At 41.9% G+C, this 16,138-nt stretch overlaps 1 long non-coding RNA gene across 1 annotated transcript in view; it reads right to left on the bottom strand.

Annotated features, from left to right (window-relative positions):
• LOC310681774 overlaps window positions 1-6,386 on the bottom strand; it is a 115,245-nt gene extending 108,859 nt beyond the window's left edge. Inside the window, exon 1 of the long non-coding RNA XR_014513607.1 lies at window positions 6,342-6,386. This is a non-coding gene — a long non-coding RNA (uncharacterized lncRNA). The remainder of the gene's footprint in view (window positions 1-6,341) is intronic.
• Between the last annotated feature and the right edge of the window lie 9,752 nt (window positions 6,387-16,138).

The following is a 16,138-nucleotide window of genomic DNA, read 5'->3' as shown; positions in this document are numbered from 1 at the left end:
GTTTAGTAAGGCCAATTCTGGGGTGATTTCTAATACTTGCTTGGTTATTTTACTTATTTCTCGTATGGTTGTTGTCCAGAATAGTTGGATTTTGGGGCACTCCCACCACATGTGGAGGTATGTGCCTGTGGAGGTGCACCCTCTCCAGCATTTTGGTGAGGTTCCTGGACGTCTTAGCGATGTGGGTTTTTACTGTTGCTCAGTTGCTCTGAGATCCACTGTAGTTGTTTTCTGCTCTAATTTTGGCCTAAAAAGATTATCAGTTTACATTGGAAGTGGAAGTGAAAGGTGCAGTTGCTGCTTTTTAAAGTCCCAGCAATAAACACACACACACCCTTCTCTAAATCTACAAATGCAACATCCTTTCTTAGCAGCCCTGCAAATAAAAGCAATGCTATGTTACCGAGTGAACTCTGTGTAGGGTAGAATGTAGACTAGGACTTTTTCAATATAGCAAATAGGCATTCAAGGAGCGACACACTCATCTGAAAGACTTAAAAAAGCAAGTGATGGCGCTTTGACAAAGTAGGGAAAATGTCTTCTGCTTCAAAGCTGAGACAGATTTCTGGATCTCTCCTTGCTATAGTGTTAAATGTCTTTGAAAAGCAATTGTCCGCCTGTTAAATGTTATTGGTTTTTCTCCAACTTGCAAGTTGCAGGTGCTCTCTCTTTGGTTGAAATTATATTCCCGAGTGGTTCCTAGGTTCATCGCACAAAGCAGGCGATAAATGATAAATGATCTAACACTTTCTCAGACAAATCAACCTCTCTCTGAGAATATGCTTTTTGTTTTATGGTGAACACTTTGAATACCTGTTTTAATTTTTTTAAAAACCAACCCACCTTTTGGCTGGCAGAGATTCAAATGACGACTCCTCTGACCCCAATCATTTCATCATCACGCTCTGATGCTGTTGCGTACCTTCTCCGTTAGGGAGGGAAAGTTGGCATTTCTTTTACGACGGGGATCCTCTTTCTTCCATGATTCTGGCAGCTCACCTGTATTTAAAACCATATTCATAATGCCCTTTAATGGTTGTCTAAGATAACCCTGCAACTTCTTATAATATGTTGCTGAAAGAATGGAAATGGTTTATTGAATATTTACAGATAAATTGTAAGCAGATAAAAACATTGGCAGGATTATTGTAACGACCGGCAGTTTTGTAAAGCGTATATATTTACAGTAGAAATTAAATGAGCAAGTTAAATGAATTTGGATATGCAAAAGGTATGAAAAAATAAATTTAAGGAACTGCAGAAAGAGGGGGAAGGAAGTCAAATTTTGAAATGTTAAATGGATTGTAAAATTAATGAAATGTATAAAATTGAAAAGTATAAATAAAAAACTAAAAAACAAGATCCTCTTTCAGCCTGAGGGCTACATTTCTTAATAGACAACTATGGTGGGTGGAGACAGTTGCAAAAGTGGGCGGGGCAGAGGTAAAAGTGGGTGGAGCAAAGGATGTGCCTCTTATTTTTTTGCAGTAGACTGCATTGCAGTCCTGAAAAAGTCAGATTTCTATGCGTGTATACACACCTCTGTATCTTCCATCCTGATATGCAAAGAAGTATTATCATCATCATCATCATCATTATTATTATTATTATTATTATTATTTATATACTGCCCTATACCTGGGGGTCTCAGGGCGATTCACAGAATAAAATCAAGATATAAAACAACAAAATACGTAATAAAAACAACAACCCAATAGTCTAACCACCCCAACCAAAAAACACATTTTAAAAGGGCTTAGGATGTAAAGCAGATCAACCAAAAGCCTGGTTAAAAAGGAACATTTTTGCCTGACGCCTAAAGGTGTGTAATGAATTTCTTCACAATTATGCCTGCAGTTCCAAAGGCCATAAGCACTGGGATTTCTCTTTGCCATTTATAGGGAGGAATGTAGTTCCTAAATTTCTCATGTACAAATGGGGATTTTTTTCTTCCCACTGACTACTATGGGAAAATCTCATGGGTTTGTGTGTGTTTCTTTGTGTGTGTGTTCGTATTTGTATTTATTTTGGTTTTTTTGAATTGCATCCAACTTCTTGTGGGATCGGGGGGACGGGACATCCAATTTCTTGAATGTTTGCATCAACCCTGAATATATGGTGGTCTTTTGCGGTTTCGCTGAAAGAAAATAGTTAGCCAAAACATATCTGAAGCATTGTTCACATTTGATTCATTTTATGAATCTTCCTGGTGAATAAGTGGTATCAATGATGAATTACAAGTTGTGAATTAGCAAATAAAGCAAAGTCAATTGAAATTCTGCCACAGTGTAAAAAAAGGTGCAAAGTTGTATATTTATCAAAGAGAGCAATTTATTGAAGTGAAACACTGATTAGTTTTTCATCAAAATGCTATGATCTGTGATTCTACTACCTGCCTTTAAAAATCAGACATGTACCTTGAACTTCATGTTTACACAGAAACCTGGCTAGAAATTAATACTTTTTTTTTTTTTTTTAAATGTCTAGGTTGATCATTTGGTAGGCCATGACTGCAATTTCAAATTACTTTTGGCTGTGATTTGTCTTTCGTAATAATGTAGTCAGACGTCAGTAGCAGAACTGGGAAAAATAGAACGAAATGAATAAAATATATATGATGCTTGCAAAATTTGATCCTCTGCCAACTGCTTACTGGATATTCTCTGAATACTGGCATCCAATGATACTTGATTTAAATATTTGAGATTTTACTTTGATATATGCTTCAATATTTGACACTTAACATTTTTTTGATAATTGACTTGCCATAATATTTAGACAGCATATGAAAGCTGATGTGGAATGATACTTGTTTGGCATTTGACAATATTTGGTGGTCACAGAGGCAAGGAAAATCACAGTATGGTCCAAATGGCTGCAGTAAGATTACAGATATAAGATGGATTTGGGCACAGGCATTGGGTTTGGGTTTTTTTTATAAATATTTTATTCAGTTTTACAATAAGTATAAAGCGACAAAAAATAAAAAAATATACCACAGCACAACAAAAATAGAAAAATACAATAACACACAAACACAAAACAGCGAAAAATACAAAAAGAAGAAAAATTAAAAAAATAAAAACGATTTTATCCTCATTATATTCTTTGCATTAACTTATTTCTCCGACCTCCCTTCTCTGTATTCCAGATCATATATTCAATCAGCAAATTCCTTCCCTCTGTCTTAATTTAATTTTGTCATAATTTTAATATCTTAATATAACTACATTTCCTTATATCTTAAAATATTCGGTCTTTTTTTTAATCTTTAAACTTTTTACTAATAACCTTTTACATTCAATCTGGTGTCATCAAACATTCATTATCCACAGGCATTGGGTTTGTACCCTGGATGAGTCAACCCTCTTACTGGCTGATATCTCCATCAGGGTTGATCCTGACAAAATAATAACCCCATTGATACAGATCTTATGGTGGAATCCCACCTGGATGTCATTCAGCAGGGGCACCAACTATAGGGAGCCCTGGGGGCCCAAGCACCCACAAAAAAGTTGTAGGTGCTCAGCACCCACAATGCAGGGCCCCTGGTGCAACTTCCAGTGCCTTCACAAAGCACTGGAAGTCACATCCAAGGCCTTGTGAGACCTCGGAGATGCTGTCCAAGGCCTTAAAAGACCTCAGAACCTGACTTCTGGTGGCACCGGAAGTCAGCTTCTGAGGCTTCAGGACACGTGATGTCATGACACCATGTCGCAACTTGATGTCATGACATCACAGCACACACACTGGGCACCTGTAACCTGGGGCCCAAGTCAGCATCTCTGCCATTCGGGGAAGTTCTATTGCGCTTCAGACCCCAACTGGGCTTTCAGACAGAACCCAATCATTGTGCTTGCCCATGATTTGGGGACATTTTTGGTTGGCCCTAATGAAGGATCTGCCCAACTGTGAATTCTGGCATGTTAGGTTTATCCAAAATTGCTCTAAATCGTGGTTCCTTCAACCCAAGGATTTCTTCTTGTGCATTAGGAGTCCCACCCCACCTGTTTTCCTCCTAAATATGTTCTCTGGGTTCTTCCAACCTTCTGGAGCAGATTTGTGGAAAGCATGGGCTGGGAGGAGAGAGGGAGAAAATCCCACTGTGCAAGTAGAAATCATTGTGCTACAAGGACACATTAGTTGCACTCAGGGTTTTGTGGGTGGAATCCAATATGGAACTCTTTCTCACAGTGGTTTGCCCCAGCTTCTGGGATGTGAGACACCATCATTGATGGTGTCTGTGTCACCTGATTATTAAACATGGCCTTGCGATTCTGACATTATGTGAGTGGTGCAGGAAAGAGAGTTGGTGTGAGAACTTTGGCATCACTGAAGTACTGCTGGAGGTTGTGAGAAGATTCGATAAACATGGAAGAAGCTGTAGTGGCATCAACTGCTGCAATTATATTCTATACTCCAACTCAGTTCCTTATAGCGCCTTTTGCAGTGCTGTGCACTGTAAGAAATTTTTTGTATGGCTTCTTCTTTTGAAACCACCAAAGATGTGGAAATACGTCCTCATGCCCACAAGATGGTGCTCTTTCCATTTCCAGCACCATGTAGAAAGAACTTCTACCCAGTTAAACTTTTGTGACATAAATTACTGAGGATACCTTTGCCATAGGAGCTGGTCTTGCTCCCGAGGCTCGCACATTTACAAATAATTTGCATAACATTTCCACACGAGAGATTAGAAAATGCAGCACTACTTCGATAATCTCACGTTTAATATCAACTACGGAGTTGAAGTGATCATAATCCATTATCTTCTGCCAGTAGGTTGTGCAAGTATGTGTTAAGACACAGGGGGTGGGGGGGTGGGAGCAAATACTATTTTTGGTTTCCCATTTACTCTTCTGAAATATATATATATTAAAAAATCAGCATGAGATCAATCAGTCATGCTGATAGAATTAATTTATGAAATATTTTTGGCCAATATATATATATATATATATATATATATATATATATATATACACACACACATATATATGTGTGTGTGTGTGTGTGTGAAAGATAGCTCTATCCTATATCAGTTGTGTATTTTGCATAGCCAATTTTATGAATACATTCATTCTTGGCCACGGCTTTATCAAGTGCAAACACAAAGCCCAGATATATGATGCGCATCATAGGGGGGGAAAATGTGTCCCTATCCGGTGTAATTTGAAAGCTAGCTATTAACAATCTGCGGGCTGATGGACAATGAGAAATTTCAGCCTCAGCTAAATCGTAAATCCTTCCTTCTTAACAAACTATCTGGAGGGAAAAGAAAACAGCTTATAAAAATTGGAGTGCTATCAAGTAAATAGGCTTACCATTTGCACATTGACACCCGACCGCAAGAAGGGAGGTGTGCATGTAAAGTGCAGCCTGGGATAGGCCCCAGCTTCTTCCATAGCAGTTGCCTTGCTTCACTGTGGTCAATAGGCACAGGATCAATGATGGACACTGAGGTGAGCTCAAGCCAGTGTGGTGCAGTGGTTAAGAGTGGTAGATTCGTAATCTGGGGAACCGGGTTCGCGTCTCCGCTCCTCCACATGCAGCTGCTGGGTGACCTTTGGCCAGTCACACTTCTCTGAAGTCTCTCAGCCCCACTCACCTCACAGAGTGTTTGTTGTGGGGGAGGAAGGGAAAGGAGAATGTTAGCTGCTTTGAGACTTCTTTGGGTAGTGATAAAGCAGGATATCAAATCCAAACTCTTCTGGCTGAGGAAAGCATGATATAAATAAATTGTACAGAGGTACCTTGGTTCTCAAACTTAATCCGTTCCGGAAGTCCTTTCCAAAACAAAAGTGTTCCATAACCAAGGCACGCTTTCCCATAGAAAGTAATGCACAACAGATTAATTCATTCCAGACTCTTAAAAACAACCCCTAAAACAGCAAATTAACTTGATTTTTACTATCTAACGAGACCATTGACCCATAAAATGAAAGCAATAATCAATGTACTGTACTATAAAATAAGACAGTATTGTGGATGATAAAAATTAAAATGATTTTTTTCTCCTTACATGCACTGATGATAGTCATTGTTTGGATGGGGGGCTTTTATCCATTTCCGCAGTCACACAATCAGTCAATCAGTAGCTTAACTGGGTTCCATACTGTCACAAAAACAAATGAACCAAGAAAGCCTCAAAAACAAAAACACAAAGTAAATAGCAAAAACAAAATATCCAAACTTAATCCGTTCCGGAAGTCCATTTGACTTCCAAAATGCTCGAAAACCAAGGTGAAGCTTCTGATTGGTGCAGGCGCCCCGGAAACAATAGCTGACAGCCGCATAGCATGTTCGGCTTCCGAAAATCGTTCGAAAACTGCAACACTTACTTCCAGGTTTTCGGTGTTTGAGTACCAAGGTGTTTGAGTACCAAGGCGTTTGAGAGCCAAGGTACCACTGTACTCAAAAGCTTCACCTAAGCAGGAAGCTCAAAACTCACCTCTTCCCCGAATCCCACTTTGAGTAACATTTTAGTGGCAATCTACAGCAGCATAACATAGTTGCTAGCATGACTGAAACATTGAAACTTTTCGGCTTCCAAAAATCGTTCAGAAACCAGAACACTTACTTCTGGGTTTTCTGGGTTTGGGAACCAAGGCGTTTGAGAACCAAGGAGTTTGAGAACCAAGGTACCACTGTACTACCCTTTTCAGGACGAGTGGAGGGGGCAAGCTGAAGCTGGTGATGGAAGCTGCCACACCAGCCACAATGTTGCCTGCAAAAGAGGCCAATTGGGACAAGATAATATCACCAAGGCTCTGGGTCTTTTTGGAAACTAGATGCAGGCAACATAGCCGTGATTGTGACACATGCAATGCACTCAAGGTGGGTCCAAAAACTGGAACAGTCATCTTTTCCCTAGGTAGCGTGAAGTACATCTGATGGAAGTGCAGTAGGGGGGATGGTTTAGTTCATGGGTAGGCAAACTAGGGCCTGGGGGCAGGATCCGGCCCAACCGCCTTCTAACTCCGGCCCACAGACGGTCCGGGAATCAGCTTGTTTTTACATGAGTAGAATGTGTCCGTTTATTTAAAATGCATCTCTGGGTTATTTGTGGGGCATAGGAATTTGTTCATTTTTATTTTTATTTTTCAAATTATGGTCCAGCCCACCACATGATCTGAGGGATGGTAGACTGGCTCATGGCTGAAAAAGGTTGCTGACCCCTGATTAGGGGCATTATGCTTCCATGCTGCTGTCGCATATAGAACATGCACATATACATTTGAACCCACAGGGCAAATTGTGCTAGCATTTACTATGAAGGGCATTAAAACAAAAGCAAATGGGCACAGCATTTATAAACTTAAAGGTTCCTTTTCTTGAGCATTCTTAAATCCAGCACAGTAATATGCACACATTTTTCTTTTATCTAATTCAAATTGTGAGCGTGTTGATTTTAACTCCTGGAATTTGTGTAGATATATGAGACAAGGAAATCAAACAAAACTAATTAATTTAGTGAATGTATTTTATTTCCAAACTTCTTACCACCACCAGTAATTAATAGCACTTCATTTACACTAATGGGATAAGCATACGCAGCGGTAGATATTGAAAATCTTTTACAAGTTGTGGAATGTAAGCTCGACCCCCTCCCTCCCTCATCGTCGCACATGCAGAGTTTTCTAAATATAGACTGTTGAGTCAATTAACTGTTGTGCGTTTAACTGATTCATCAATTAAGCAATTAAAAATTGAAATCCACTGATAGCTTTAGCACCTTCTCCTGCTTTTGTCACTGTAATTCTGTTGCACACTTCAAAAATGACTGCAATAGCCGTTTCGCACCGGGTTCATTTTGCAGTTCTCTTTTCTATTGAGGTCTCCTTCCGGGGCCATGCTTTTGAATTCCCTTTGCCTTATGAAAAATAATAACACTAACTTCAAAAGTGTGCACGCTGACCTTCAGTTTGTTGAACCCAAAAGCAGCTTGCAGGCACCAGAGGACGAGTTCACAAAACACCTCCTTCTCCAGGGATCTTAAACTGAACCTTTTTGTATTCCCCTTCCCCTCTAACCATTATTTGAGAGTCCCTTGAACTTCAGCTGGAACAGAACCCTTAAAAGAAAAAAAGTTCCAAGTGTTCAAAAAAGTAAAGTAAAATAATGACAGTGTGCATTCCAATGATTGTCCCAAACTAAAATGAATCATGAGCATATATAAACCTGGACAGGTATGATGTCGGGTTGTTGAAGTGTCTGTAAAAAAGTCAATCTGGGTTTTTACTCTGCCTTTTCAAAGAAGAAGAAGAAGAAGAAGAAGAGTTTGGATTTGATATCCCGCTTTATCACTACCCAAAGGAGTCTCAAAGTGGCTAACATTCTCCTTTGCCTTCCTCCCCCACAACAAACACTCTGTGAGGTGAGTGGGGCTGAGAGACTTCAAAGAAGTGTGACTAGCCCAAGGTCACCCAGCAGCTGCATGTGGAGGAGCGGGGAAGCGAACCCGGTTCCCCAGATTACGAGTCTACCACTCTTAACCACTACACCACACTGGCTCTCCAGTGCAAGAATGGGGAACCTGTGGCCTTCAAGATTTTGTTGGACTTCCAACAGCCTCAGGAGGAATAGCCAGGGCTGATGGGTGCTCTCCATATTAAACTGTTAGGAATCCGTCAGCACAATAAATGCTTACTGTTTTAAAAGTGGAGGCAGTCTACTATGGGAGAATTTGAAAATGGAAAACTTGGGGTATGACACTTTTCGGCTTCTTCTGATCGGTTAGCATCCAGAAGCTATAGTCTTCTTATTCACTTGAGAAAGAGTGATCTTGACTCCTTGTAGCAGGGGGAAAGCAGGGTCAGCCCTGTTTTAAAAGTAGGATGCTTCAGTTAATGGGATTTAAAGGGATAAATAAAGGCAACAATTGATGTCTGAACAGCATGGCAAGGCTGAAAAGTGCTGGTCCTGATGTGACGGCAGGCTGCCACTTTGTATTCTGCCTCAGGTTGCTAAATGTCTTGCTCTAAGACTGGGTGATAAAGGGTGTTGAATTTTTATGGATATATATACTTTTGCCATCAAGGTACTCGATCCACTCAGAGATCAATGCCCAAGTAACAGGGCTGTATTCTGCCAGGAATTGGAGGTCAATGCAAATGCCTTAGTGCAAATCTGTTCTCTGGAGCTTACGAAGGGGTAAAAGAAATGTATTTTACACAGTCTCTGGGCCACAGTTCTTTAAAATTTGTTTTCATGATTCGAGATTGAATCCTTACATAGGAAACAATTTCTGAGAATAAGCTCTAATGGTGTACACTCTCTCACCTATTTGCTCTTTCTCTGTCTTTCGTTTCCTTTCTGCAGCAACCCCCAGCCCATTCTTCCTTTCCACTTCTTCTTCCTGACTAGAGATGGGAAGGCCTGGAAAACCCCCGGAAAAAATGGGGAAAGACCAGTCCCCCCCTTCCATTCCCCCCTCCCCCAGAAATAAATGAAAATCAGCAATTGTTTTCTATAGTTTGAATATTCCACACACTACCCCCCTCAATTCCCCCCCCCCAAAAAAGGGCTTTAGGGAAAAACAGGGGGGAAACCTGTCCCCCCCCATTTTTCTGTCTTTTTCCATGCCTTCCCCCATTCCTCCCTCCCTCCTTCCCTCCTACTTGTTTTACCACCTATATTCTATTTTTTGCTTGTTACAAGGCCAGCATCCTTAATATGAATATCACCCCATCCCTGGTATTCATAGATTATAATTAGTCTGCTTAGGTAAGATGACTCTTTTCTCCACGTCCAATTTCCCATTTCCAAAGGTAAGATTCCATTAGGAAGAGGATGCTGTAGCTGCCTAAAACTGGGTAGGAAATAAAGTTTTGGTTTTTTTACCCTTGTCTTGCTATTTGTCCTCATCCTTAAATCCTCTTGCAAAGAAAGTGTGTGTCTCAGGCCTGATCACCTTGGCACAAGCAACAAGGTTGTTATTTCAAAGTTAACAATCCAGTTCTGATTTCCAAATTGGGCGATAACAATACTTGACTTTAGAGGAAACAGAGTTTGCCAGCATCATCCTGGTTCTTCATCACATTTCTCAGAGACAGTAAAGGTAAAGGGACCCCTGACCATTAGGTCCATTCGTGACCAACTCAGGGTGTTGTGGCACTCATCTCGCTTTACTGGCCAAGGCAGCCGGCGTACAGGTTCCGGGTCATGTGGCCAGCATGACTAAGCCGCTTCTGGCGAACCAGAGCAGCGCACGGAAACGCCGTTCATCTTATCGCTGGAGTGGTACCTATTTATCTACTTGCACTTTGACATGTTTTTGAACTGCTAGGTTGGCAGGAGCAGGTACTGAGCAATGGGAGCTCACCCCATTGAGGGGATTCAAACTGCCGACCTTCTGATTGACAAGCCCTAGGCTCTGTGGTTTAACCCACAGCGCCACCCACTTCCCCTTCTCAGAGATGGGAGGTGGCAATATGACTGGAGAAAGCATTGATGACTTGATATCTAAAAACATAAGAAGTGTCTTGCTGGATCAGACTAAAGGCCCATCTACTCCATCATCTGATTCTCACAGTTGGCCAAGCAAATGCCATGGGGAAGCTCCAAGGTAGGAAAGGAATACAACACTACTTCCCCCACTTGTAATTCCCACAACTACTATTCAGAGGCATATTGTCTCCACATTGGAGGGAGAACAAAGCCATCTAGCCTAAACTGGAGAAGTGCAGGGAGCTTTTTTTCACATGTGGTGGACGTGTAAAAAGTGTACAGTGGTACCTTGGTACCTTGGTACTCAAATGACTCCCAAACAATTCAGCTCCATCACAAATCCAGAAGTGAGTGTTCCAGTTTGTGAACGTTTTTCGGAAGCCAAATTCCTGATGCGGCTTCTATGACTTCCAATTAAGTGCAGGAAGCGTTTGGGGAGTTGAACGGACTCCCAGAATGGATTAAGTTTGAGAACCAAGGTACCACTGTATTGGGAAATGATTTATAATGAATTGAAAAAAATGTTTAAAACTACTCCCCCCCCCCAAGAAAAAAACAAAGTCCTTTTTGTTGGGAATAACCCAGAATGAAATTCCTAGGTGTCAGAAAATGTTATTTATGCATGCAACAACTGCACTCCATATTTTGTTATCCCCAAAATGAAAATTGAGTGAGGTCCCAACTAAAGAGGATTGGCAACTTAAGTTGCAGATTTAACACATAGAATAAGAGAGCAAGAAGAAAATACATTTAAAGAAGAGTGGACAACATTTATTGAATATATGGGAAATCATTGTACACAGCTGAAAACGCCGGTAGCACTAAGATAAATTCAACAGAGTAAATAATTTTTGATGGATGTAAAAGTGGAAAACTGATTTGAATGGTTATAGTAAAATATGCAGGGATGTATGATATGCAAAATGAACCATGGAAAGAAAAGAAGGGAAGTTATTGGATATTTAAAAGTTTGTAAAATGTTCATTTGGAAAGGTAAAATTTAAAACTTAATAAAGATTATTTAAAAAAATAGAAGACATATGAAGGCAAAATGAAAATAAACTGGAGAGAGGTGCGAGCTGGGGAAACATGCTTGGGATGTTGCCTGATGTGTACAAATTGTTCCTGGTGTCCCAAAATATTTAGCATGCCGTTGTAAGACGCGGTGGGACGCGGGTGGTGTTGGGACACGGGTGGCGCTGTGGGTAAAACCTCAGTGCCTAGGACTTGCCGATCATATGGTTGGTGGTTCGAATCCCCGCGGCGGGGTGAGCTCCCGTCATTTGGTCCCAGCTCCTGCCCACCTAGCAGTTCAAAAGCACTCTTAAGTGCAAGTAGATAAATAGGTACCACTTTATAGCGGGAAGGTAAACGGCGTTTCCGTGTGCTGCGCTGGTGCTGGCTCGCCAGAGCAGCTTCGTCACGCTGGCCACGTGACCCGGAAGTGTCTCCGGACAGTGCTGGCCCCCGGCCTCTTAAGTGAGATGGGCGCACAACCGTAGAGTCGGACACGACTGGCCCGTACGGGCAGGGGTACCTTTACCTTTACCGTAAGACTGTTGTCCTGTGTAGACTCAGTAGCGCACTTCCTGAAAGAACTGCAAAGGGAAGTAAATCTGCTTTAAGGAGGAAAAGTGAGGGTGAAGGAAACAGCTGCCGAGTGCAGTTGTGTGAGTCAGAGCCACAGATTAAACCTAAAGAGAAGAGAACCTTGGATTAGTAGAACTTGATAACTGAGTTTGGAGAGATCGTGTTTCGACTGCTGGTAGGGCTTGTTGGCAGTTTACGATAACACCCCCACCAGCTGTCCTCTTTAAACTTGAACCAGGGCTCCATCTGCTTCACAGGCTTTGTTGGGTAAGATCTGCTTGGTGATGTGAGTCTTTGGCAAATTTCTGGTCTCCCCAAAGGGCACAGGAGATTGGAACAACTGGCAGGGAAATCCCAAGCAGCAGATGGCAAACGAGACATTTATAATGACCAATACATGTGAAAACATGCTTGGTTGTTTGCTTGTTTATTGGAGAATGCTTGGCTTCTTTGACAAGCAGGGGGAGAGAGAATGTTTGCTCGGCGCCTCAGTAGATGCAGCAGAGCATATGATTTCAGGATTGAGATGGTTGAAAACACAGATATCGAAGTTATCGTATTTATAAGGCATGGGTGTCCATAACTAATATTCAGTGGCAAGAAAATGTAAAATTAGTAAACAGTTCCTGCATTTGGAGACTAGAATAGAATCCTGTGTTATGACACAAACACAGTAGCAAAGCTTTATTCACACACGCACACAATCCTGCTTCCTTGCTCTGTTTACATGTGCTGTATGGAAATAATAAATCGGGTGAGAAAGGAAGAAGAATGGCTTTCATTTCAATGGTTCCTCCTCACTTGTACCCTTAAACCTGCTCTTGGTTTTCCCTTAAAGATCAGAAAAGCCCCATTGCATGAATAGACCTCATTCCACTCGTGCAACAACTTCCTTCCTTCCTTCCTTCCTTCCTTCCTTCCTTCCTTCCTTCCTTTCTTTCTTTCTTTCACCTCCTTTTTCTTCCAATGATCTCGAGGTACCATACATGGTTCTCTTTCTACCCATTTCATCCTCACAACAACTCTGTGAATGTCAGGCGTCAAAGGATCCAACCACCCACGGTAGGTTGCCAGGAAGGATAAAACCAGGAAAGTTCTTACCAATGCTTTTTATTCAATATTCACAGAGAGGGGCTTAGAAATGCAGCTACTTGGAGTAATGGCATTGCCCTCTCTCCCATTATGCATCACCACTATGGGTGCTGAGATGTGTCCTTTGCTTCTGAGCTCTCTGCTCACCTACTTTCAGTGCCCACCAGGTTCTGGAAGAGGGGGTCTGTAATGCTTTCTAAAGACACTGTGTCCGCCAGCTGTTGCTTCTCTGGTACTTCTTCCTTCTCTCCCCCATTATTTTCCATCTCTCCCCCCCCCCCATCTGCCTCTGAGCTGTGATCTCCCTCCAACCCTTGTTGTAATTCTGAACTGCCTTCTTCTTCTCTGGAAGGGTCAGGCTGGGGAGGCGGTCCTCCACCATTCCTCCTCTGCCCAGTCCCTGACAGTGAGGTGGGGTAGGCTGAGAGGTGATGACTTGCCCAAGGTCACCCAGTGAGCTTCATAGCTGAGTGGAGATTCGAACCCTGCTCTCCCAGCTCCTAGTCCAACACTCTAACTGCTATGCCACCCAAAATATTCCACTCAGTTGAAATATTCACCAGCTGAATTCCACCCAAGATATGGAGGGTCATAGGTTCACTGATCTAAATAGCACACCCTTCAGATCTGGATTCAAGATGCTGTCCCAACTTAGCCCTGATATTTTCTGGAGTTACATAATTTCCCTCCTAGTTGGTAGGTATGAGTTTATAAATAGGAGCCTCTAAAATCTCTCTTCAGAATAACATTATTTGGGCAAAGGGCAAGGGAGTGAAAGGCAATTTCTACAGTGGTGAAGATAAATTGTTCCTTTCGGACATTGTCATTGAGGTCTCTCTTCTTTCCCCTCCCGAAACTGATTCAAATTTCAACAATGTCTTTAAATTTAGAATGGCATTATTCAGTTCTGTCTTACATTCTTGACTTATTTTGGGGTTATTGCAGGTCCTAGGGACTCTGAGCAAGCTCGTGCTGTGTGTAAGATATTGCACAGGCCACCATAAAAGACAGCATTACCTCTAAGAACATTCTCCAAGGAACAAATTAAGCGAGAGTGCGTAAAGCACAGGCTCTTCCTTCTGTTTGAAAGTAGAAAGCAGAGGCAAGAATAGAGCTTGTACAAAGCTGCCAAGTTGCTGTACAAAATTCCTAAAGCAGATCCAGCGCTAGAGACAGGTAGGTAGGCATGAAAAATGCAAACTGGCTGTTACAAATGAATATACCTGGTTGGCCAGGAAAAGACAAAGGCATTCACAAGCATTATGGGTTTCTGGAGAGCCCTGGAGCACCTAAAATGATAGCAGATTTATTGTGGCATAAGCTTTGTAAACCCATTTGGTCAGATAATGTTCCACGTAACTTTGCGGGTGGCACTTGGTCTAAACCACCAAGCCTTCCACCTGTTCTGTAGAGACCAATAGAGGAGGAACATGTTTTGTTGCACCTGGGGTCAATGAAGGTGTCTAGTTGTGTTGCTGCAGATGTACCCACTGCTGCCAGAGGAAACAAAAGTGGTTCATGCAATTATTGGCCGCCAATGCTCATTTTGCATCAATAGATATTGTTAAAACATCACAATGTTTTAACATCTCAAATGAGAATTCTATCTCATTTGGGTAGAAACTGTTTCTCAGGTGGCTAGTCCTAGTCTTTATAACTCTGTACCTTCTTCCATAAGGCAGAAGCTGAAAGTGATCATTTCTGGGGTGCGCACTATCCTGCGCTATCTCTGCAGCTTTCTTATGGCACCTGGAAGCATAGATTTGATCCAAGGTGGGAAGAGTGCACCCAAATATTCTCTCTGCAGTCTTTACAACCTTGGACAGCATTGTTTTTTCCCTGACCGTGCAGCTCCCAAACCACACACACAGACCATAAGTTAATACACTCTCCATAGTACAATGGTAAAATGCCATCAACAGGTCCTTTGAGAGATTGTTTTTCCAGGGGATTATCAGAAAATATAACCTCTGCTATGCTCTCTTCACCAGGTCTTAAGGAAATGAAATGAAATGAAAGCAGAGCTTTTCAAACTTTTCATGCTAGCCACACACTTTTTAGACATGCTTCATTTTGTCACACAATAATTCAGTTTTACTAGTAAACCAGAGGTTAAACTAACCCTTTTCAGCTCCAGGAGGAGCATAGAGAGCATTCGTGCAACACACCTGCGCACTGCAGCCAACACACCAATGTGTTGCAACACACAGTTGGGAAAGCTCTGCTGTCCATTCCAAAAGTGGAGGTTATGCATTCTGCACAGTGTTCTCCTGTGCACTTATCTTTAATTTAGCACTAGCACAACTCAGCGGTGAGGATGGCCAAATGCAAAGAGGGCAGGGAAGGTGTCGCATGCCAAATTCCCCTCTTCTACACAGCCTTTAAGATCCAAGAGCCTTGCCCTCTTTGGCATGCGCCCACCCTACCTGTGATGTAAAATAAGTGTTATTCCCATTTCACAGGTGTGGTGCTGAGTCCAAGGTGGCGACTTGCTCAAACCTGCTGGGGGATGAGTGTTGCATTTGAACTCTGATCGAGGCTTAGAAATGCCAACGGACGATTCATTTGATTATCTTCTCTTTGCTGATTTTCAGCCTGCAGTTTTGAGTGGGTATCATCACAAATAAATGATGTATTCAGTTACTGAAAACCGGGATAGGAGGGATGTGGAAAATGACAAAAGATGAGCAGCTGTGATATAGCATTGTTTGCTTTGCAGCTGACCAGCTGAGATTTTGGACTGACATGCTAAAAATTTGGATTCTATCAGCATTGCTGTTCAGTTTCTAACTGTTGGCAAAGATAATGATATTCTATGATGCTGAGAGCTAGATTCAAGGCTCCGATACCTACAGTGTAATATAAACATATCATACCCTCCAAGTGTCCCTATTTTCCAGGGACAGTCCTAGAATTACAAAAGCTACCCCAGCTTCTGATTTGATCCCGAAGTGTCCCTATTTCTCCCACCCGTGCCTCTGCCAAGCCCAGAGAGGAGGATGAACCG

Source organism: Podarcis tiliguerta (genome assembly GCF_965153285.1).
Source record: "Podarcis tiliguerta genome assembly, chromosome: 7".
NCBI lineage: Eukaryota > Metazoa > Chordata > Lepidosauria > Squamata > Lacertidae > Podarcis > Podarcis tiliguerta.
This window is presented reverse-complemented; position numbering and strand designations above follow the sequence as displayed.